The sequence below is a fragment of the Lithobates pipiens genome, unplaced genomic scaffold, assembly GCF_037356315.1.
Source record: "Lithobates pipiens isolate NorthernLeopardFrog02 unplaced genomic scaffold, aLitPip1_a1.2 Scaffold_16, whole genome shotgun sequence".
Classification (NCBI taxonomy): Eukaryota; Metazoa; Chordata; class Amphibia; order Anura; family Ranidae; genus Lithobates; species Lithobates pipiens.
In genome coordinates, this window is record NW_027507748.1 from 555,883,463 (window position 1) to 555,905,967 (window position 22,505).

At 42.4% G+C, this 22,505-nt stretch overlaps 1 protein-coding gene across 2 annotated transcripts in view; it reads right to left on the reverse strand.

The window, feature by feature from the left end:
- MYO1A (myosin IA) overlaps nucleotides 1-22,297 on the reverse strand; it is a 119,149-nt gene extending 96,852 nt beyond the window's left edge. For both annotated transcript variants that reach the window (XM_077483560.1, XM_077483559.1), the window contains exon 1: nucleotides 22,138-22,297. The gene's annotated coding sequence lies outside the window, so the exon portion shown is untranslated. The remainder of the gene's footprint in view (nucleotides 1-22,137) is intronic.
- Between the last annotated feature and the right edge of the window lie 208 nt (nucleotides 22,298-22,505).

Consider the following 22,505-nt stretch of genomic DNA (forward strand, 5'->3'; position numbering starts at 1 on the left):
AGAAATGCCCATGCAGGTTAATCAATCATATTTTAGCACTTATAGGAGCAGCCAGAACATCAAAACACTTTGAATATTATTTATTGCCTTAAAATGAACCTTTACACCCACAAAGAATGTAAAAATAGTGGTACCTTCCTAATCTGTTCCAATAACCAATTAAAATGCACTCCTTTGTCCAAAACCTGCAGCCTAAGCAGACTCCATAATGTTGTTACTCATATGCAAAGCTAGACTTTTCTGTCAAAAGTCAGTAGCTAAACCCTCCTCACCATCTTTAACTTCTCAACCTGACCACTGATATGCAAACAGCACTGACAAATGACTGAAAGAAGGGCAGTGGTGTCTTTAATGTGTGGTCAGTCTATGGTTGCACTTAGGGGGACAATAACTGGATCTCTAGGGACAGATTAATGACGTTTTACAAGAAGTTTTGCAAGCATTCTGACCTATTTTGAGGGGCATGCTCCATTCCTTAGGGGGGAGCACAGCTCTGAGGAAGAGGGTGCACCCCCAAAATGCATCAGCACGCTTGTAACGTGGGGTTGTTGAAGTATTTGCACTTTGTACTTGATGTCATCTTCCCATTCACATGTTGTTCATCTTTGTACCTTTGTGAGTATGCATTTTATTGGTTTTATTGCCTTTCATCAGGTGTTTGTGCCTTCCCCTTTGCCGTTTTTGTAGTTCCACATTGGATACCCCTATCCGAGGATGGCTGTATCCACCAAGCTTTGGGCCATGTATGTGATGTCTCACCTGTATAGCTATATCTCTGAGGAGCACCCCTGAGTGCTGAGTGTTTGTTTATTTTTTCTCGCTGAATAGATTATATCTGGTTGCAGTTTTAAACATTAAAAAAAGTAAAGGATCACTTAAGACTTTATCTTAAAAGGTAATCTAAAAAGGTAATGTAAACAGTAATGATAAAGTATATGTACAGCAACCAATTAGATTTCTTCTTTCTCTATTTAAAGACATATTATTATTTTTTATTATTACCACAGTATGGTGTTTGTCGAAATCCTGTGATCAAAAAAGTAAAACCCAGAAATCACAATTCATAAAAAAATAGCACAAGGGTAAATAAATTGTCCAACCTTCGAAGAGGAAGGGTCTTAACCCTTGAATGCTCCAGGGTGCAAGGCTCTTGACAGACAGAGGTACTCTTTGGGCTCCCTAAGCCAAAGCCAGGTAGGCCTCACTACTTAGGAACCCGCTGAAGCCCCTCCTCAGAGACCCCAGAGCTGGGAAGAGGAAAAAGTCCTCCCCCTGACATCAGGGTACGCCCTGATAACCCGTACCCTCAGCCTCTGCGCATAAAGAAAAAACTGACTTTTTTTTACAGGTTACTGTATTTACATGCTGTTCTATGCTTGAATAACTTTTAGTTTCCTTTTTACATCAGTGGAGTATAAAGTACAAGTAGGGAGATGTATTTAAATAACTAGAAAGGAATTCTGGGGATAGGCTTATTCGAATGAATAGTTTTATTTGCATATTCTAGAGAAAGAACATGGAATTGTACCTGTGTGCTCAACTGCAGCTCTTTAAAAACTCACAGGGCAGCCATTCATTCTTAATGGCAAGCGCGTGCATCTAAAAACGCAGTGCGTTTCCGGGTGCGGGAACCGCCGGGAAATCTTATGGTGCAAAAGCACAATACCATTTCCCTGCTGATGCTGCCAGGCCTCAGTCCTTTTCACACCAATATTCATTTATTAACACCCTTTTTTTTGTATTCCTGGCTAATGCAAATTGAGAGAAAATATTTCAGTATCAATATTGGCATGGATGAACTAAACATGCGTGATATATATGTGTTTGTGTTTATTATTTATGTCAATGGGCAAGCTATATGCACATAGATTCTTTGTAATATGTTATGCGAAGATGCAGCACATAGATGTGAACTAGCTGCATAGAAATGAATTGGATTTCTATTTGAGGGACATTTTCATGCAGTAAAGCATGTGATTTACAGTAAAAAAATAATAATACGGTAAGTGGAAATGGGCTGCTGAGATACAGTATAAACTGCTATGGGCACAGATCCAACACAGATCCACAATGCCAAAAGACCTCAAAGGACCTCTGCTTCAGCAACTACCCCATACAGCTCAGTACAGGCAGGAAGAATTCCTAAGCACTAATATTTCATGCCAGAAATACTCTTATCCATCCTGAGCCAATTAGAACTTCTACATATAGTAAATTCTGTGACGATTGACCAGCATTGATAGCCAACATACACCGATCACCCATAAAATTATGGCCACCCACTATAAAATTATGGTCACCCACTGAATATTGTGTAGGTTGCCCTTTTGCCACCAACACAGTCCTGACCCGTTGAGTCATGGAATCCACTATACATGGGAAGGTATGCTGTGGTATATCTCTGCAGGCTTGCCTTCTTCCCATAGTGCATCCTGGAGCCACTTCTTCCCCAGGTAATAGTAACACACACCCAGCCATCCACATGTGAAAGAAAATGTGATTCATCAGACCAGGCCACCTTCTTCCATTGCTCCGTGATCAAAATTTATAGCTGACATGTCCATTGTAGGTGCTTTCAGCTGTGGATACAGGTCAGCATGGGCACCCTGACCGCGGTCTGCAACTTCATCGACAACAAATTCCGATGCACAGTGTGTTCTGACACCTTTCCACTGAAACCAGAATTACCTCTTTAAGACATTTGAGTTACAGTAGCTCTTTTATTGGATAGGAATACATGGGCCAGCCTTTGCTCCAAATGTGCATTATTGAGCCTCGCTCACCCATGTCCCTGTCACCAGTTCACCGGTTTTAATTCTCGCATCACTTTTGTAAGGTCCTGACCATAGACCCGGAACATCCCACAAGAGCTGCAGTTATGGAGTTGTTCTGACCCAGTCATCTAGTCATTATGTCCTTGTCAAAGTTGCTGAAATCCTTACCCATTTTTTCTAGTTTCAGCACATCAACTTCAGGGACAATATGTTCACTTGCTGCCACTATAACAAGATAATCAATGTTATTCACTTAACCCTTCCAAGATGTTATGCTGATCATGTAAGCTTTCACAGGGCATGAAGGAGATACATGTCATCTATGTGCCACTTCACTCCTATCTTTTATCTTGCTAATGAATGATCATGGAAAGGATAACATCCTTGGAAACAAGAAAACCAAGGAAACAGAAGTAGGACAACCTGTACAAGCACTAGCTGCGGGAAAGCAAAGAATATCCTTTGGACTTAAGATAGTGCTGAGCTCTATAGATATACCCATGGCTCACTGGCTGGCTGTTGAAGTGGAGGTTCTTTTAGGTCTTTTGGTAAACCAATCAGATTGCAATGGCCAAGTTTGAAAATGAGTGCATTTTCAAATGTTATCTGCTTCACAGGGTCTCATTTATACAACTTGTCTATAAGGTAAACAGCTTGTACTACCTATAGCAATACATCAAATTGTGTACTGTATTTATTACTCTAAAAAATATGGCTCATACCTAGTGAACTATTATCATAAAAAACCAAGAACAGCCAAAATGTACTTTTATTTTTGAAGAAGATGGTGCGGTGGAAGGAGGGTGTTTTGTTGTTGTCTCGCCTAATTGACTTCCTATCCCTCTGCTTCTCTGTCGGGATTGCAAGAATAGAGTAGCTATGACTAAGCACTATTAAGAGTGTGAAACGCGTCACTCACTTAATTTATCCTGTACCCTGCTGTTGTTTGAACTTTTGTTATTTTATACAATAAAGGCATTTATATTGGAGTGCGGCTGCCCAGACCCTCCTTCTTCAAGAACGTAAGAAGTAAGAAACAACTCAGCTCTATGGAGACACAAGCTGTTGTAAAAACCCAGTAGTGGTTCATGAAATTCCCTGCTGTGGTCAGACTGAAAAGTTTGACTTCAAAATTATAGGATAGCTCTTATCTCAAAACTTAAGTTGAACAGACCTGATAAATTATGCCTACTTTAGCAAGTCCAGATACTGCTGTGCCATACATTTTGGTAATGTCGGCATTTTAACGTATGGAAAACCTGGTCCTTACATAAGGCCCGGAGTGGAGCTTTTTATTATGGTGAGAACTATGTCATCCTGTAAAGTAGAAACTATGTCATCTACTAATTGCTTTTATGGCAGTCTGTAATGCATAGTTACATAGTAGGTGAAGTTGAAAAAAAGACATAAGTCCATCAAGTCCAACCTATGTGTGTGATTATATGTCAGTATTACCTTGTATATCCCTGTATGTTGTGGTCATTCAGGTGCTTATCTAATAGTTTCTTGAAACTATTGATGCTCCCCCGATGAGACCACCACCTGTGAAAGGGAATTCCACATTCTTGCCGCTCTTACAGTAAAGTACCCTCTATGTAGCTTAAGGTTAAACCTCTTTTCTTCTAATTTTAATGAGTGGCCATGAGTCTTATTAAACTCCCTTCCACAAAAAAAGTTTTATCTCTATTGTATGGTATGGTATGGTATTTGTATATTGAAATCATATCCACTCTCAAGCGTCTCTTCTCCAGAGAGAATAAGTTCAGTGCTCGCAACCTTTCCTCATAACCAATATCCTCCAGACCCTTTATCAGCTTCGTCGCCCTTCTTTGTACTTGCTCCATTTCCAGTACATCCTTCCTGAGGACTAGTGCCCAGAACTGGACAGCATACTGCAGGTACGGCCCGACCAGAGTCGTGTAGAGCAGGAGAAATATCATTTTATCTCTGGAATGAATACCCTTTTTAATGCATGCCAATATTCTGTTTGCTTTGGTAGCAGCAGCTTGGCATTGCATGCCATTGCTGAGCCTATCATCTACTAGGACCCCCAGGTTCTCCCCCCCAGTGTATAGATTGCATTCATATTTTTGCCACCCAAAAGCATTATTTTACATTTTTCTACATTTAACCTCATCTGCATGTAGTTGCCCACCCCATTCATTTGTACACATTTTTTCGCAAGCTTTCCACCTCTTGCGTTAGGTGTCAACAATTAATTACCGTATTTATCGGCGTATAACACGTGCCAGCATATAACACGCACCCCAAGTTTTTAAGGAAAAAAACTTTTAGGAAGGAAGTCTAAGGAAAAAACTTACATTTAAATGCCCATCAATGCAGCCTTATCAGTGTCCATCTGCAGCCTTGTCCATCATTGCAGCCTTGCCCAATGCCTTTGCAGCCTTGCCCAGTGCCTTTGCAGCCTTGCCAGTGTCTTTGCAGCATTGATAGTCTCTTTGCAGCGTTGCCCTGATTTAAATTTGGCGCCGATCTCGGCTGACTGTGAGTGGAGAGGAGCGGAGCCGAGATACACAAGGCCGAGTGTACTTCAGCTAGACTCGGCTCTGCTCACAGTCCCGCCCATCTCCACTGATTGCGAGAGGAGCGAGTGCCACCGACATACAGAAAGCCGAGTGTACTTCGGCTAGGCTCAGCTCTGCTCACAGTCAGGGGTGAGACTGCCAGAGGAGCCGAGTCTAGCCGAAGTATACTCGGCTGTGTATGTCGGCTCCGCTCGCTCCTTTCCTCAAAATCAGCAGGAGATCGGCGGGGATCGGAGTATCACACGCACCCACGATTTTCCCCTGATTTTAAGGGGAAAAAGGTGCATGTTATACGCCGATAAATATGGCATGTGATAATTTTGTTTTAAATTAATTGTCAAATGCACCTCAGGACCGCCGCTGACACCGCGCCGGTCCTGAAGTGCAAAATTTTTTAGGCGAAGCCACAGCTTCAGCCTAGTCCGCGAGGCTGGACGCCACGTCCTCGCCTAAAAACTCTTGCCTGCAGCACCTCAGGACCGGCGCGGTGTCCATAAAAAAAAAAAAAAAACTCAATTCAAATTGTGTATCCAGTTTTTTTTTTTTTAAATCGCAGATTTTATTTTATTTTTTTATCGCACAGCTCTATATAGGGGATACATTTATAGCATTTTTATTATTCTTTTTTTTTATTAGTAATGGAAGCAATTTGTATCGTGGCTGCAACATTGAGGTGGTCAGATCGGACACTTTTGACACTATTTTGGAACTATTAGCATTTATACAGTGAGCAGTGCTATAAAAATGCACTGATTAAGGAAGGGGTTAAACATTAGGGGGCAATCATGGGGTTAAGTGTGTTCCCTGGGTGTGTTATAACTGTAGGGAGATGGGCTCACTGCAACATGACAGAGATCACTGCTCTCGATCACTGGGAGCAGTAGATCCCTGTCATGTTGCTCGGTAGAATAGAGAAATGCCTTGTTTACATAGGCATCTACCCGTTCTGCCTCTCCATGTTACGATCGCAGGCCACCGGCGAACATCGAGCTTACGAGACCCGCAGGAATGCTCGCGCAGTGCGCCCGCTAGCGCACCAATGATGCAACGTCCGGGTACGTTGTTTTGCGCACCCGTGCCACTTTGCCGACTTATATCGGCGTAAGCTGGTCCGCAAGTGGGTAAAGGGAATATCTCGCTAAAATGGCATCTGAAAATTGGCACGTTATATTAGGCAGCAAGTGAACATGGTGCCCATGAAGTTGATGTGGTGAAACCAGAAATAAATGGGCATCGCAATTTGTTGTGTATGGGGCTGTGAAGCCCATTGTGACCCATGTCCACAGCCAAAAGCTTCTACAATGGTCACATGAACATCAGAACTGGACTACAGAGCAATGGAAGAAGGTGGCCTGGTCTGAACCATGGATTCTTTTCAATGTGGATGGCCGGGTGCGTGTGCGTCACTTACCTGGAGAGGTTACTTTGCTGTCCATGTCTCAATAGGTCAGGGCTGTTTTAGCATAAAAGGGCCATATTCAATATACTGCTATAAATTATAATTAAAATATTTCTAAACCCAAAACAGAAAATGTAATATATTGCAGTTTACAAGTCCTTGGATGTGGTTGCTGCATTAGTTTCTCTGATAAGGCATTTTTATTTTCACCTATTGATTCTACCAGTAACATACTTCCTGCTCTAGAGTAACACTGCTTACTCACTGCACTGTATCTATAGAGGAGCAGCACAGTATTACCATTCAAAAGCCCTGATCAGTTGTCAAAAAACAAAACAAAAAAACAGGCATTCAGGAGATGGTAGTATCACCCCCTGAATACCTGGCAGATGCTCCTGTTCTACGGTGGATTGCTTTTATGGGTCCAACACAAGTACAAACAAGCTCTAACTGCAACTAGAATCGTAAAATATGTAAAGTTGGAGTCTTAAAGTAATTTTTTTTTTAAATAACAAACATGTTTTACTTACCTGACCTGTGCAGTGGTTTTGCACAGAGCAGCCCTGATCCTCCTCTTCTGGGGTGTCCCGGAGGCGCTCCTGGCTCCTCCTCTTCATCGGGTGCCCCCATGGAGAGCTGCACGCTCATGAGTCCCACTGCTGCATCCATTGACACAGACAGCAGGACTCAGCCCCGCCCCCCCGCTCTCGTGTCACTGGATTTGAATGACAGTAGCGGGAGCCAATGGTCCCTGCTGCTATCAATCTATCCAATGAGGAAGAGAGACAGCGGCTGGAGCCGCTGGGCTTGTGCTCGTTGCTGGAACGAACAGGTTCAGGTAAGAAAAAGGGGGGCTCTGGGGGGCAAACTTTACAACCCCTTTAAGCTCAGATGTGTGAGTGTGTGCTACCTAGTAAACCATATTTATTATTGAATAGTAAGCGTTTGGCATGCTATGGGGAATCATTCCCAGTCTATACCCCTTTAAGCTTCAGATATCTCATGCGACACTTCTTAATTAGAGCCTGTTTCTTGTTTATTTAACAATAATTATTTTAACAATATTGAATGAGAACAACAAAGCTGTTCTTTTTTGGCATTTGCTTGCTACTCTCCCACATGCTGCAATTAGGTGAAATCCTTCATTACAGAAAAGTAACACATTTTCTTAAAAATGATCTGAAAACTGCAAATATAATAGTTTATGGCCATTTCTTTTTCCAAATAGTTTTCTTTAATTTCTTTAAAGAGTAATTCCCCTCTGAGCAGCCCCCCCCCCCCCCGTCCCCCATCCCTGCTGCCACCGCTCTATCCATGCGCCCTACGGCAGGGGGCAGGAGTGGGTGTATTTTTTTTTTTTGAAGCACCTGATTGGAGCCAGAGGCTCTAATAGGCTTCAAAAAAGGGTTGGCTTGGGGCACAGAGAGTGCGCCCTGATCCCACCCAATTGTGTGACCATAGCGAATGAATATTGGCTATTTTTACACCACATTGCCTCCCCGCCAATCTGGAGGCAGATCAGTGAGACCTGTTTCCTGATTGGCCAAAGCGCCAGGCGTCCCTATTGAATGCTCAGCTCTTTGTTGGAAGGGGGACAGAGCGAAGGAAGCTGACTGGAGAGGAGACACCAGAGAAGAGGACACCCGTTAAGCGCCAGACTTGCTGCACAGGAATCCATCGGTAGTGGTGGTGGGTGCTTTGAGCGGGGTGTCCCGTGATCCCTCCGGGGGGAGGTGTGAGCGGGGGTGACCCGCGATCCATCCGTGAGGGTGTGTGAGGAGGGTGACCCATGATCCATCTGCAGGGGTGTGTAAGTGGGGTGTCCTGCCATCTATCCACGAGGGGTTCCGATGATCTATCCGTGGGGAGGTATCATGCGATCTATCTGTGGGGGGGTGTGAGGGGGTGTCCTGGGAGGGACACTGGCAGCATTTGATGGGCACACTGGCAGTGTTTGATGGGCATACTGGCAGCATTTAATGGGCACAGTGGCAGCATTTGATGCAGGGCCGGTGCTACCACTAGGCAAACTAGGGTGCCCTGCTGCCTAGGGGTGCCTGGCTACTGGTGTCCCTACTCTCTTCTCTCTACAAAAAGCAACTAAGTCTCAGCATCAGCAGGCACCGCCACTCCGTTCGCACATAGTGTCAGAGGCACAGTGGCGGCAGAGGACTGTGTCTGTGTCTCGACTCCCGAATGAATGGAAGCAAGCAAACATTTATTGATGGGCACTAGTAGGCTACATTATTGGGTGCTGGTGAGGCTGCATTTGATGGGCATTTAATTAAAAAGGTGGGATATACAGGGGCAGGACAAAGGGGATGGGGTCAGGGGTGGAGCCAAGGGGGGGGGGGCAAAATTAGGTTTCGCCTAGGGTGTCAAAAATTCTTGCACCAGCCCTGATTTGATGGCACAGTGGCAGCATTTGATGGGCACAGTGGCAGCATTTGATGGCACAGTGGCTGCAAATGATGGCACAGTGGCAGCATTTGAGGGCACAGTGGCAGTGTTTGATGGGCACAGTGGCAGCATTTGAGGGCACAGTGGCAGCGTGCTTTACCTAACAGACCCCAGAACTCTCAATAAAGAGTACATGTCACTGCCCATGCTAGCACATGGGATGTTGTTCATGCCTTGTGATACAGCAATAAAGCTGATCCAAAAAAGGTACAGTGTACAAAAAAACTCAAATAAAATAAATAATAAACATACATTTTTTATTTTTAAAGCACCCAGTCCTTTGTTCTCATGCACAAATGAAAATGAGCATGAGGGTCCCATATGCATACATAAACAGTGATAGCATCACACATGTGAGGTATCACCACAAACATCAGGAGGAAAGAAATAATTCTAGTCCCAGACCTCCTGTTTAACTATAAACTGGTAACCTCTAAAGACTTTTAAAGCATTGCCTATTGATAATTGATAATGCACTATAGTTTGTCACCATTCCACGGGGGGGGGGTGTTGTGCACAGATTTAAAGTGTGACATGTTAGGCTTCTACTTTCTCAGCGTAACATGATCTTTTATATTTGACCACAAATTGGGTATTTTATTGTGTTTGTGTGCTCTTTTATCATTTACTTGTGGTGAGTTCGTTACCAACGGGGATTATCCGAGCACGAGGTGTCTTCTGGTGACGCTATTCAGATGAGGAAGTTTGTTTCTTTCTGCTGAGGGGATACAGAGCACCATCTATACCAGGGGTGTCCAAACTACGGCCCTCCAGTTGTTCAGGAACTACAATCCCCATCATGCCTAGTCATGTCTTTGAATGTCAGAGTTTTCCAATGCCTCATGGGATGTGTAGTTCTGCAACAGCTGGAGGGCCGTAGTTTGGACACCCCTGATCTATACTATAAGGACTTTATATGGATTTCCTTCTTTATGCATAGTAATTGACTTTTAAGTTGCTTTTAATGTCTAATGCCGCGTACACACGATTGGAATTTCCGGCCAGAAAAAGACTGATGAGAGCTTTTCATCGGAAAATGCGACCGTGTGTATGCTCCATCGGAATTTAGCTGGCCGAATTTCCGCCAGCCAAAAATTGATAGCATGTTCTCAATTTTCCCAACGGAAAAACTTTCTATCAGTAATTCCGATCGTGTGTATGCAATTCCGACATGCCAAAAATCACGCATGCTGAGATTCAACTATGAGACAGAAGCTATTGGCTACTGGCTATTGAACTTCCTTTTTCTAGTCCTGTCGTAAGTGTTGTACGTCACCGCATTATAAACGATCAGAATTTGATGTGACGGTGTGTAGGCCAGTGCTGGGATGACTATTTCTGTATATTATATGACATAGTACAATAAAATGATGCCTTGGTAAACATTTGTCTGTTATGTTTCTTAGAATAAGATGTATTGTACAAATACTAATTGTAACAAAGTAATATGAACAAACACAGCAGGCGTTGCTGTTAATGCAGATTGTGTATATGATGGGGGTTGCCTTATTGTGGTATAGCTTCTTTTCTTTATGTTGCCTCATACTGGTGTCAGAGATAACATTTACTATGCTAGCTGTATAGTCCTTGCTGGATGATTGTGCTACAACAATCAATACAATAGTTCTTCTGTTCGGTTATATTACAGTAAAATCATTTGTTTTCTTGGTCTTCTTAAATTTTTTAGTTAAGCCTTTTAGAATGATCCCCTAAAGGGACTCCACCTTCCTGCAGACCCAACCTTCTATGTGGAGTACTCTGTATTAACAGATTTTAGCTTCAGGGACACTGCTGGTAAAATATATAGAAACCCATATAGGGTTATAATGGCACTTGAGTGACCGTCATGATATCAGCTTGAGTGGACTTAGGTCTCGAAAAGTATATAAACAACAAAGGCTCATGGAACCTTCTGTTACTCACCAGAGGGAAAGTCTTTGTGCATCTTTGATGTGCAACTACACAAGGTACTGTTGTAATTCCCTGTATATTACAACAGGTACTAGTATTTAAAAGGGTTTGTACCCTGTTAGCCATAAGCAAGTCATAAACATTAAGATTTCACTTGTTCAGCCCTGTGACCCCACCTGATTCCTCCAGCCATACTAAACGGCATGGATGGATGAATCTGCATTGCTGGCTAATGTATTCTGACTGCCGACACCCACAGCTGTCAGAATTCCCAAACAGGGTATATGATTGGATGAAGGCCCTGGTTGGGTGAGAATTTTCTGCCCTGCTCCTTGAACAAAAGTCTTACGGGGTGGAGCCAAGGATTTGGCCCAATGTGTTTCGCCAGCTTAAAGCAGAACTTCACCCTAAAGGGGAAGTTCCATATTATGTCCTCCTCCCCTGCTCTACTACATTTGGCAAAATAACATTTTTTGGGGGGAGCAGGTATCTGGTTTTGATAGGCACCTGCTCCCATTTTCACTTTGATTGCCTAGCAAATCTAAGCAGAAGTTCAGCCCCCTCTCTTTGCCAGTGTCCCTTCTGGGACCATTCACAAACTGCAGCAAGGCTCGCGCATGCACAGTGGGAAGCTGGCTGTGAAGTTGCAAAGAGTCACAGCTGGCTTCCCACAGTAAACATGGTGGAGCCTGGGACCTGAAGACTGGTGAAGAACCAGCCTGGGTGAGGACAGAGACAGATCCCCAGGCAGTATTTGTAGCTGCTGCCTTTTACATTTTTCTCTAAGTTGGAGATCCTCTTTAAACACTTCAATACAGGGTATTTTCATCCCCAATTTTCAGTTTTCAGCACTGCAACATTTTAAATGACAAGTTCACGGTCATGCAACACTGTACCCAAATGAAATTTTTATCATTTTTCCCCCCACAAATAGAGATTTCTTTTGGTGGTATTTGATCACCTCTACGTTTTTTATTATTATTTGCACTACAAACAAAAGAAGAGCGACAAGTTTTAAAAAACACAATATTTTTTACTTTTTGCTATAATAAATATCCCAAATGTAAAAAAAAACAAAAAAAAAACACAATTTTTTTTTCTCAATTTAGGCCGATATGTATTCTTCTACATATTTTGGGTAAAAAAAAAAATCACAATAAGCGTATATTGACACTATTTTGGGGCCATTGACATTTATACAGCAATCAGTGCTATAAATATGCACTGATTACTGTATAAATGTCACTGGCATTACTGGGAAGGAGTTAACACTAGGGGGAGATCAAGAAATTAAATGTGTTACCTAGGGAGTGATTCTAATAGTGGGTGGATGGGACTGACTAGGGGAGGAGACCGGTTGGTGTTCCTATATACTAGGAACACACAATCTGTCTCCTCTCCCCTGACAGGACATGGATCTGTGTGTGTTTACACACGCAAATCCACGGTCCTACTCTGTAATGAACGATCGTGAGTGCCCAACAGACATCACAGTTGCTGGGCATGCGCATTGGCTCCTCTGTGATGTGGCAGGTGTGAGTGTCCTCTATACAGCCGGGAAACCAAGGACATCATATGACGCCCACCCAGAATGGGAGCTCCCATCTGCGGACATCATATGACAATGGGCGGGTAGGGAAGTGGTTAAAGAGGAACTGCAGTCTGCTCACATAATTTGTAATTATAACATCTTTGCCATTCTGAAGCTTCCCTCCAACCACTTTGCATATTATTTGATATATACTGTGATTCTGTACTTGCCAAATATGCTGCAGAAATCTCACTCCACTAATTCTGGCTGCATCCATTTTAACTGTGGGCAGCTGAAGCTGCTGCCTGTTCACTTCCTGGATTTACACATAGGCACACCACCAGCTCTGCAGCCCTGCAACTCTCATTGGCTCTCTTATGACTCATCCCCCCTCCCTTTCTGGCAGACTCTCACGAGATGAGAGAGAGAGAGGGGGCTGTGCATGATGTCATAAGCCTAGGCTTTTTACCGAAAGGTGGATTCTACAAAGTATTGACTCAGGGGGGCTGAATACAAATGCACTCCACACTTTTCACATATTTATTTGTAGAAAATTTTGAAGACCATTTATCATTTTCCTTCCACTTCACATTTATGCCCCACTTTGTGGTGGTCGATCACATAAAATCCCAATAAAATACATTTACGTTTTTGGTTGTAACATGGCAACATGTGGAAAATTTCAAGGGGTATGAATACTTTTTCAAGGCACTGTAAATAAACGTAAGCTCTTTTGCTTCAGATCCCAGTATATTAATTAAAGTCCACATTTTTCAATGAGTTAGCGTGACTCAAAATGTGCGCTACCAAACGGTAGAGCAGAACGTTAAAGGATTAACCATTCCATCTTGTCAAATCAGGTCCTGTTACCACTGCAGGAAAAATCGGATATCACGATCTCAATGGTTAGTTTAATGCCGCGTGCACACGATCGTAAATTCGCCCAGCAAAAGACATATGAGAGCTTTTCATCGGAAAATGCGACTGTGTGTATGCTCCATCTGAATTTTGCTGGCTGAATTTCCACCAGCAAAAGATTCAGAACATGTTCTCAATTTTTCCGACAGAAAAGGTTTCAATCAGAAATCCCAGTCGTCTGTAGCAATTCCGACGTGCAGAATTCCTATGCATTCTCGGAAACAATTCAACGCATGCTCGGAAGCATTGAACTTTATTTTCTCGGTTCGTCGTAGTGTTGTACGTCACAGCGTTCTTGACGGTCGAAAGTTCAGTGAACTTTTTGTGTGATCGTGTGTATGCAAGCCAAGTTTGAGCGGAATTCCGATAGAAAAACCATCATAGCTTTTTTCCGATGAGAATTCCGATCAGGTGTACGCGGCATAAGAGTTGGTTCACACTATTGTGCTGTGGTATGCACCTGTGTCAATGCAATGGGGTGTCAGGTATTTCTCCATGAATTGACTCTCCTAATTAATGGCGAGGCAAGGGATTGAAGGGGCGGTGAGCAAGGCAGGACTTAGGGTGGTGGGGGTCCCTGGGCTTGAGTCACTTTTGGGCCCTATCTTCTAAACATTACCGTATTTATCGGCGTATAACACGCACCCCAAGTTTAGGAGGGAATTTTAAGGAAAAAAACTTTTAGCCCTTGTACACACAGTCAGAGAATCTGTCGGAATGAGTCTTATCAGACCGCGTCGTCAGATAATCCGACTGTGTGTGGTATGCATCGGACTGATTCCGTCCGAATCTCCGTCCGATCCAAATTTCCAACATGTTGGAAATATTTCCCGACCAACTGGGCCGGACGGACCTAATCCGATCATGTGTAGAGCATTTTGATCGGACCAAGTGCCACGCATGCTCAGATCAAATTCCTACATCAAAGCTATTGGCTACTAGCCTGAATGTAGTGCCATCGTAACGAAATTACGTCATCACGTTCTGAAAGATCGGATTTTTCGCCAACTTGGCCCGAACGTGTGTATGCAACAGTTTCGGACACAATCCGTCGGACTAAATCCGACGGGCAAAATTCGACGGATTTGGTTGGCAAAATCTCCGACCGTGTGTACGTGGGCTTAGGAGGGAAGTTTAAGGAAAAAACTTGCATTTAAATGCCCATCAATGCAGCGTTATCAGTGTCCATCTGCAGCCTTGCCCATCCATCTGCAGCCTTGTCCAGTGTCATTGCAGCCTTGTCATTTGCAGCCTTGACATTGCAGTCTTGAAATTTAAAAATGGCGCCTCTGAGATACAGAGTCCTGTGTATCTCGACAGCTCTCGGGTCCTCTCGGCGGCTCTTGGGTCCTCTTTCAGTCCCGAGCGGAGCCGATAGTAGCCGAGTGTACTCGGCTCGGCTCACAGTCACGCCCAGTCCCTGTGTTATGTCCATCATAGGGCAGGACTGGGCGTGATTGTGAGCGGAGCCAAGCCGAGTACACTTGGCTATGTATCTCGGCAGGGCCCATGGGCTTGAGCCCAGTGAAGCCCAATGGTAAGTCCAGCCCTGGAGGTGAGTATATACTGCAGGGTACAAGGGCAAATTACAGGTTTGTTATAAAGCTTGCTTTATCCTGAGAGGTGACTGCCCTGCTCAAATAGCAGAAGAGTACAAGTGTTGTGGAGTGTTGGGAACTGCTTGTGCTGAGTCACCATCCTAGAAAGCAGGGGGTTTCTGGATCATACAGAAAAAGGAATACTCCAAACATTCAGACAAACTGGGAACTGTTCTTTCACAGCCACCAGTGGGGTGAAGCTGGGGTATCCCTCTCTGCAGTTCTGCACCAGAAGAACACTGGAAGACATTTCCATTGTTCTGCTGAAAATGGAAACCACCTTCATTTCACAAAACACATTTCTTTATTTAGACACTGAATCTTGCCATAGACTGCTAATAGAAATGCAGAGAAGACAGCAGCACAAAGTCTACCTGCGGCCCTTATTCAGCCTTGTAAAATCGTAAGGCTCTGCACATTCTTTTTAGACTTTCTATTCACCTTTGACTCTATGTGCAGAGTAATAAAGCTAATCTTATCTTTCATTCAAATAAAAAGTAGTAATGATCTGCCATTTCCAAGCCATAAATACATAAAAAATACATGAGTGACCAAAGATCGCATTGTATCTAATGATCCTATCCCAGGCTAGGTAAAGTAATACATGTTATCATACACTATTGGGCCTTGTAGTAGTACTATTGCAGTGTGTCATGTACGTCACTGATATGGGTCCTGTGTATGATATGGAGAGAGTCCAGTGTATGTTATGGGGTGTGTCCAGTGTATGATAAAAGGAGATTCCAGTGTTTAATATGAGGGGACTCCTGTGTACAACATGGTGAAAGTCCAGTGTATGATATAGGGAGAGTGCAGTGTATTACATAGGTATTATATGGGGGGAGTACTGTGTTTAATATGGTGAGCATCCAGTGTATGATATGGGGAGAATTTAGTGTATGATATGGAGAGATTCCAGTGTATGATAGGGGTAGAGTCTGGTGTATGATATAGGGAGAGCCCAGAATATGATAGGATAGAGTCCAGTGTATGATATAGGGAGAGTCCGGTGTATGATATGGAAGAGTTCAGTGTATGATATAGGGAGAGTCCGGTGTATGATATGGAAGAGTTCAGTGTATGATAGGGGTAGGTTCCAGTTTATGATACAGGGAGAGTCCAATGTATAATATGGAAGAGTTCAGTGTATGATAGGGGTAGGTTTCAGTTTATGATATAGGGAGAGTCCAGTGTATGATATGGAAGAGTTCAGTGTATGATATAGGGAGAGTCCAGTGTATGGTGGGGTAGAGTCTGGTGTATGATATAGGGAGAGCCCAGAATATGATAGGAGGGAGCCCAGTGTATGATATGGGGAGAGTCCAGTGTATGAAATGGGGAGAGTCCAGTGTATGATATAGGGAGAGTACAGTGTATGATATGGAGAGAGTCCAGTGTATGATATAGGGAGAGTTCAGTGTATGATATAGGGAGAGTACAGTGTATGATATAGGGAGAGGCCAGTGTATGATATAGGGAGAGTTCAGTGTATGATATAGGGAGAGGCCAGTGTATGATATAGGGAGAGTTCAGTGTATGATATAGGGAGAGGCCAGTGTATGATATAGGGAGAGTTCAGTGTATGATATAGGGAGAGGACAGTGTATGATATAGGGAGAGGACAGTGTATGATATAGGGAGAGTTCAGTGTATGATATAGGGAGAGTTCAGTGTATGATATAGGGAGAGGCCAGTGTATGATATAGGGAGAGTCCAGTGTATGATATAGGGAGAGGCCAGTGTATGATAGAGGGAGAGGCCAGTGTATGATATGGGGAGCCCAGTGTATGATATGTAGACAGTCCAGTGTATTATATAGGGTGAATGCAGCAGATGACATAGAGAGAGTCCAGTGTATGATATGTGGACAGTCCAGTGTATTATATAGGGTGAATGCAGCAGATGATATGGAGAGAGTCCAGTGTATGATATGGGGAGAGTCCAGTGTATTATATAGAGAGAATTCAGTGTATGATATGGGGAGAGTCCAGTGTATGATATAGGGAGAGGCCAGTGTATGATATGGGGAGAGTCCAGTGTATGAAATGGGGAGAGTCCAGTGTATGATATAGGGAGAGTACAGTGTATGATATGGAGAGAGTCCAGTGTATGATATAGGGAGAGTTCAGTGTATGATATAGGGAGAGTACAGTGTATGATATAGGGAGAGGCCAGTGTATGATATAGGGAGAGTTCAGTGTATGATATAGGGAGAGGCCAGTGTATGATATAGGGAGAGTTCAGTGTATGATATAGGGAGAGGACAGTGTATGATATAGGGAGAGGACAGTGTATGATATAGGGAGAGTTCAGTGTATGATATAGGGAGAGTTCAGTGTATGATATAGGGAGAGGACAGTGTATGATATAGGGAGAGGACAGTGTATGATATAGGGAGAGTTCAGTGTATGATATAGGGAGAGTTCAGTGTATGATATAGGGAGAGGCCAGTGTATGATATAGGGAGAGTCCAGTGTATGATATAGGGAGAGGCCAGTGTATGATAGAGGGAGAGGCCAGTGTATGATATGGGGAGCCCAGTGTATGATATGTAGACAGTCCAGTGTATTATATAGGGTGAATGCAGCAGATGACATAGAGAGAGTCCAGTGTATGATATGTGGACAGTCCAGTGTATTATATAGGGTGAATGCAGCAGATGATATGGAGAGAGTCCAGTGTATGATATGGGGAGAGTCCAGTGTATTATATAGAGAGAATTCAGTGTATGATATGGGGAGAGTCCAGTGTATGATATAGGGAGAGGCCAGTGTATGATATGGGGGAGTCCAGTATATGATATGTGGACAGTCCAGTGTATTATATAGGGTGAATGCAGCAGATGATATGGAGAGAGTCCAGTGTATTATATAGAGAGAATTCAGTGTATGATATGGGGAGAGCCACTACATCTAAGTAGATGACATTCATCAGGTGATCCCGATATTTTGCTTAAATGTCTACATTTTATCATGTAAAAGGCTACTTTTAGAATTAGGAATTTAACGTTTGCATTTTAAAAAAAAATGAATGAAGGACAATACAGCGGCATATTTTAGCAACGGATTAGATTATCATCTGTAACAAAGATTATTCTGACCTCATGTATGATAACAGGATACGGTTTTACTTTGTGAAGGCCAATTTATCGTGTTTCATAATCTTTGGATACATGTTACTTGTTAGAAATCAGAGCTAAGCATTAACTTGTGTCATGCTCTAATTATGCGTTCTCAGGTTTACATTTTATTGCATACATGTTGTATAAATACCTTGGTCAATGTCATGGTGACAGTATTTATAATATCACCTTAAAATAAATTAATCAGGGTATTCGGATTTTTACAGCAACCTTAAAGCAAATACACAAAGGCATTCTGGGAAGTCATTTTTCGGCACTTTTTTTTATAATTATACTAAGACTAAAGCCGTCCACATATTGGTTAGATTTCTGATCGTTTTGTCCTGTACCAGGCAAAAGTACTTATACAATTTATATGGAACCAAGTAGACTTTCACACTATATAGTCATTGGTGTGGTCCCCCTAAGCTGACAGTAGCATAAAAAGCTATTTCATCTTTATTATACTGTATGTATCATTTATACAAATGTTAGTAATGTTTATATCATATAGTTACATAGTTAGTAAGGTTGAATAAAGACACCAGTCCATCCAGTTCAACCTGAGTGAGTGTCTACAATTGTCCCCATCCCTGTACATTGCACACTCACATCAGTCCCTACCCTCAAGGAGCCCACAATCCAAGGTCCCTATTCATATACCAGGGTAAATTTTGGACAAAAGTCAATTAACCTACCGGCATATCTTTGGACATATATCTCCTAAATTCTGAGTTGTACCTTAAAAGAATGCAGAATGAATGCGTATAGAAATATAGATGCCTGGACAGTATCCCACCATTATTCAAACTGGCGTTTACATTACTGTATTTTTTGGGTGGAGAGGGGTGGTGGTAGTGGGGGACAGGGGGGGGGGGGTAAAACATTTTTTTTTTTAACATAATAATTTATTGTAAATATATATTTTAAAATAGAACAAAGTGGGACTGTAATTGTGCTAGTTCCCAGCAGGTTATAAAGAAAGTGGCCTACGCGTTTCACGGGTGATTCCGCTTTGTCAGGGCCTTGAGGATAGCACAGATGTAAACGTTGTGTGAATTCAGAAAAGACCACGAATGGAGAACGCCGGCTCAGTGGGGCAGGTGAGGCCTGGGAGCCCGTGGGAATACTTCTCCCCACCTGGGCAGACAAAAATGGAAGGGGTCCAAGTGACAGTGTGGAAATTAGGACAAACCTAGTTGTGGGGTTGAAGCACTGGGGGGGCAGAAGTAATTATTTCCGAAGAAATTTGAATCGTTGATTTCAATTGTGATGAAAGGTAGTGTGTGTATAAACTTTTAAAACACGTCCCAGAATGGAAAGTGCAGTATGATTTGCAGCCAAGAGCGGCTCATCCCTCCACTTGTGAGAAACGTTGTGCAGAGACAGTGGGTATAAAATTGCAGACTACTCTTGGCTGCAAATTATACTCCCCTTTCCATTCTGGGGCGTGTTTGAAAACTTTATACACACACTACCTTTCATCACAATTGAAATCAACGGTTCAAATTTCTTCGGAAATAATTACTTCTGCCCCCCCAGTGCTTCAACCCCACAACTAGGTTTGTCCTAATTTCCACGCTCTCACTTGGAGCCCTTCCATTTTTGTCTGCCCAGGTGGGAAGAAGTATTTGCACGGGCTCCCAGGCCTCACCTGCCCCACTGAGCCGGCGTTCTACATTTGTGGTCTTTTCTGAATTCACACTATGTGTACATCGGTACTATGCTCAAGGCCCTGACAAAGCAGAATCACCCGCGAAACGCGTAGGCCACTTTCTGTATCACCTGCTAACCTGAACTCAAATTGAATCATTAAGACTGTAATGTATCTTAAGTTTTGCTTTTTAGAAAATAAAAATGTGTTTAATTTTTGTAAAATTATATTGTCTTTCAATTTTTTGTATTCCTCTGAGGCAAAACAAAGAAGATACCAAATAGATATCAACAGTTCGGACTTTTAAGGCATGGAAGCAAATAGGAAAGTAGAAAAAAAATATTTATTTTATTGAAAAATACAATATCATAACAATGTTCAAAACAATATAAAAAATCATATGAAATTATATAATTTGTACATTGAGCCCTTGTGCGTCGTGTCTACGCGTTTCGCCATAAAGGCTTCCTCAGGACACAGAAAAGGGTTCAAATACGTAGCCTCTGAGCCACAATTAGAGTCCCACTTTGTTGTATTATTTTTTTAAAATATATTTACATATATCTCCTGGGATGGTGCCTCTGTAGGAGTATTGGTTGGTGTTCCACGCCTACCCCGCCCCTACACATAATAATTTATTGGTCTCATTCAACATTTTCAAACATTATTAGTTGCTTACAGACTTCTAACGGTGATAGATACCTGGTTGTGTCTGGTATAAATCTGTGTGCATTACAGTCCTGGAGCAAGCATGTGGCAAGTAAAAGAGAAACCTCAGTATAACATATCTCTGTTCTTGTTTTTAGACAGTCAGAAAGCACTGCAGCAAAAGCAATTCCATGACAGCCAGGCAAATAGTATTTTGAAAAGGAAAACAATGGTGACCTAGATATTTCACTTAAAGCGGTATTAAATCCAAAACCAAAAATGAAATATATTGCAGCTTACCAATCATTAGATATTGGGACTGGATACACACCTCTTGTATTAGAGTGCCCCCACTCTGGATGAAGGAGCACAGGGGGCACTTTTGGACAGCAGTAATGTCAGTCTGGGAGGAGGGAAGTGCTAGATGTACTAGCAGATTTTTATACACTAAAACATTTAAACCAAACTCCAGCTAATACCTTATAAATTACAATTTTAATACTTTATAAATTACAATTACAGTAAACCATTTTTTCCCCCATTTGGGATAAAGGTTTTATATCAACAAATAAAAGCTGATTATTGTAAGCACCTCTGTCAGTGGTAAATGGCTTGTCTCAACCTTCAAACTACTACATCTGCAGGACAGCTTGTTTTATTGAAAAATAACAGGCCAACTGGCAGGATCACCAAGTAAAATTAAAGGCAAGAAAGCCCCAAAAAAAAAGAAAACTAATGCAGCCATCACATCTAAGACTGGCCATGCACCTACAGATTATCTGCAAATTTTGTATGGTCAGATGGAAAAAGTGGAACAGATTCCTCCATCTACGCTGAACTGTGTGGATGGAAGACTCTCCCACTGGCCCAAGCTTCCATATCTTGCTAGTCGGCCCCACTGGCTCTCATAATACCTGAACATTCTGATTGGGTGCAGGCATTGTTTAGGTTGACTAGCAAGATACTGAAGCTTGGCCCAGTGGGAGATTCCTCCATCCACACAGTTTAGCATACATGGAGAAATCTGTTGCGCTTTTTCCATCTAACCATAGAAAATCTGCAGATAATCTATAGGTGTATGGCCAGTTTAAGAATTAAGTATAATACATTTTTGCTTTTGGGTTTAATACTTTAAATTTTAGTTTTTCTATTCCCCACGTGTGGTCATATAATCAATGAATGGCTGAAATAGTCTAACTACAATGGTTCCTGTAGGAATCAATATATTCGTCATCGGTAGTTATTGCGATAACCATTAACCTTAATCTGTAAAAAATTAATCCCATTGTAACATTTGATTCATTACTGATAGATGGCAGAACAACCGGAATATTAGGTTTAAAATGAACAAATAGTAATCTATAGGTACTTTGGAGGTTATAATAGCCCCAGTCCCTAATAAGTCTTTATATACATGTGCAGACATACTGACTTTTCCTTACAGTGCTAAGCATGGACTATAAGAAGAAAACATATTGATTCCAGCAAGAGGAAGTAATCCTTATATAAATGATGGATCTGCTGTACTTTGTACTTGTCACCGGAGAACTTGAAAATCACAGCAAAACTTCACTCACCTCTCCTCCAGGCGAAATGGGGATTCAGAGAGCTGTTGTGTAGCTGGTGGGATTTAAAGGCGCTCCAACACTCCCGGAGGACCTTGAACACCAAGTTTCAGGAGCAGAATCCTTATGTATGTGCTCACATGGAGCTGTCCATGGTGTCTGGCAGATGGAGATAATGACTGGCAGCACTTAGAGCCTAGTACATCCCTTCCATCACCACACCTATTTCCTTACCACAAGGCTAGCCTGGAACACCCCCTGCCTGACAGCTGCCAGCACTGCAAAGCAAAAAATGCATTAACAATAATGCATTTATGCATTATGACATTTATGATGGGTACATTTGATGTGCTCTTGTTTTTTTTTTAACATTTAACATT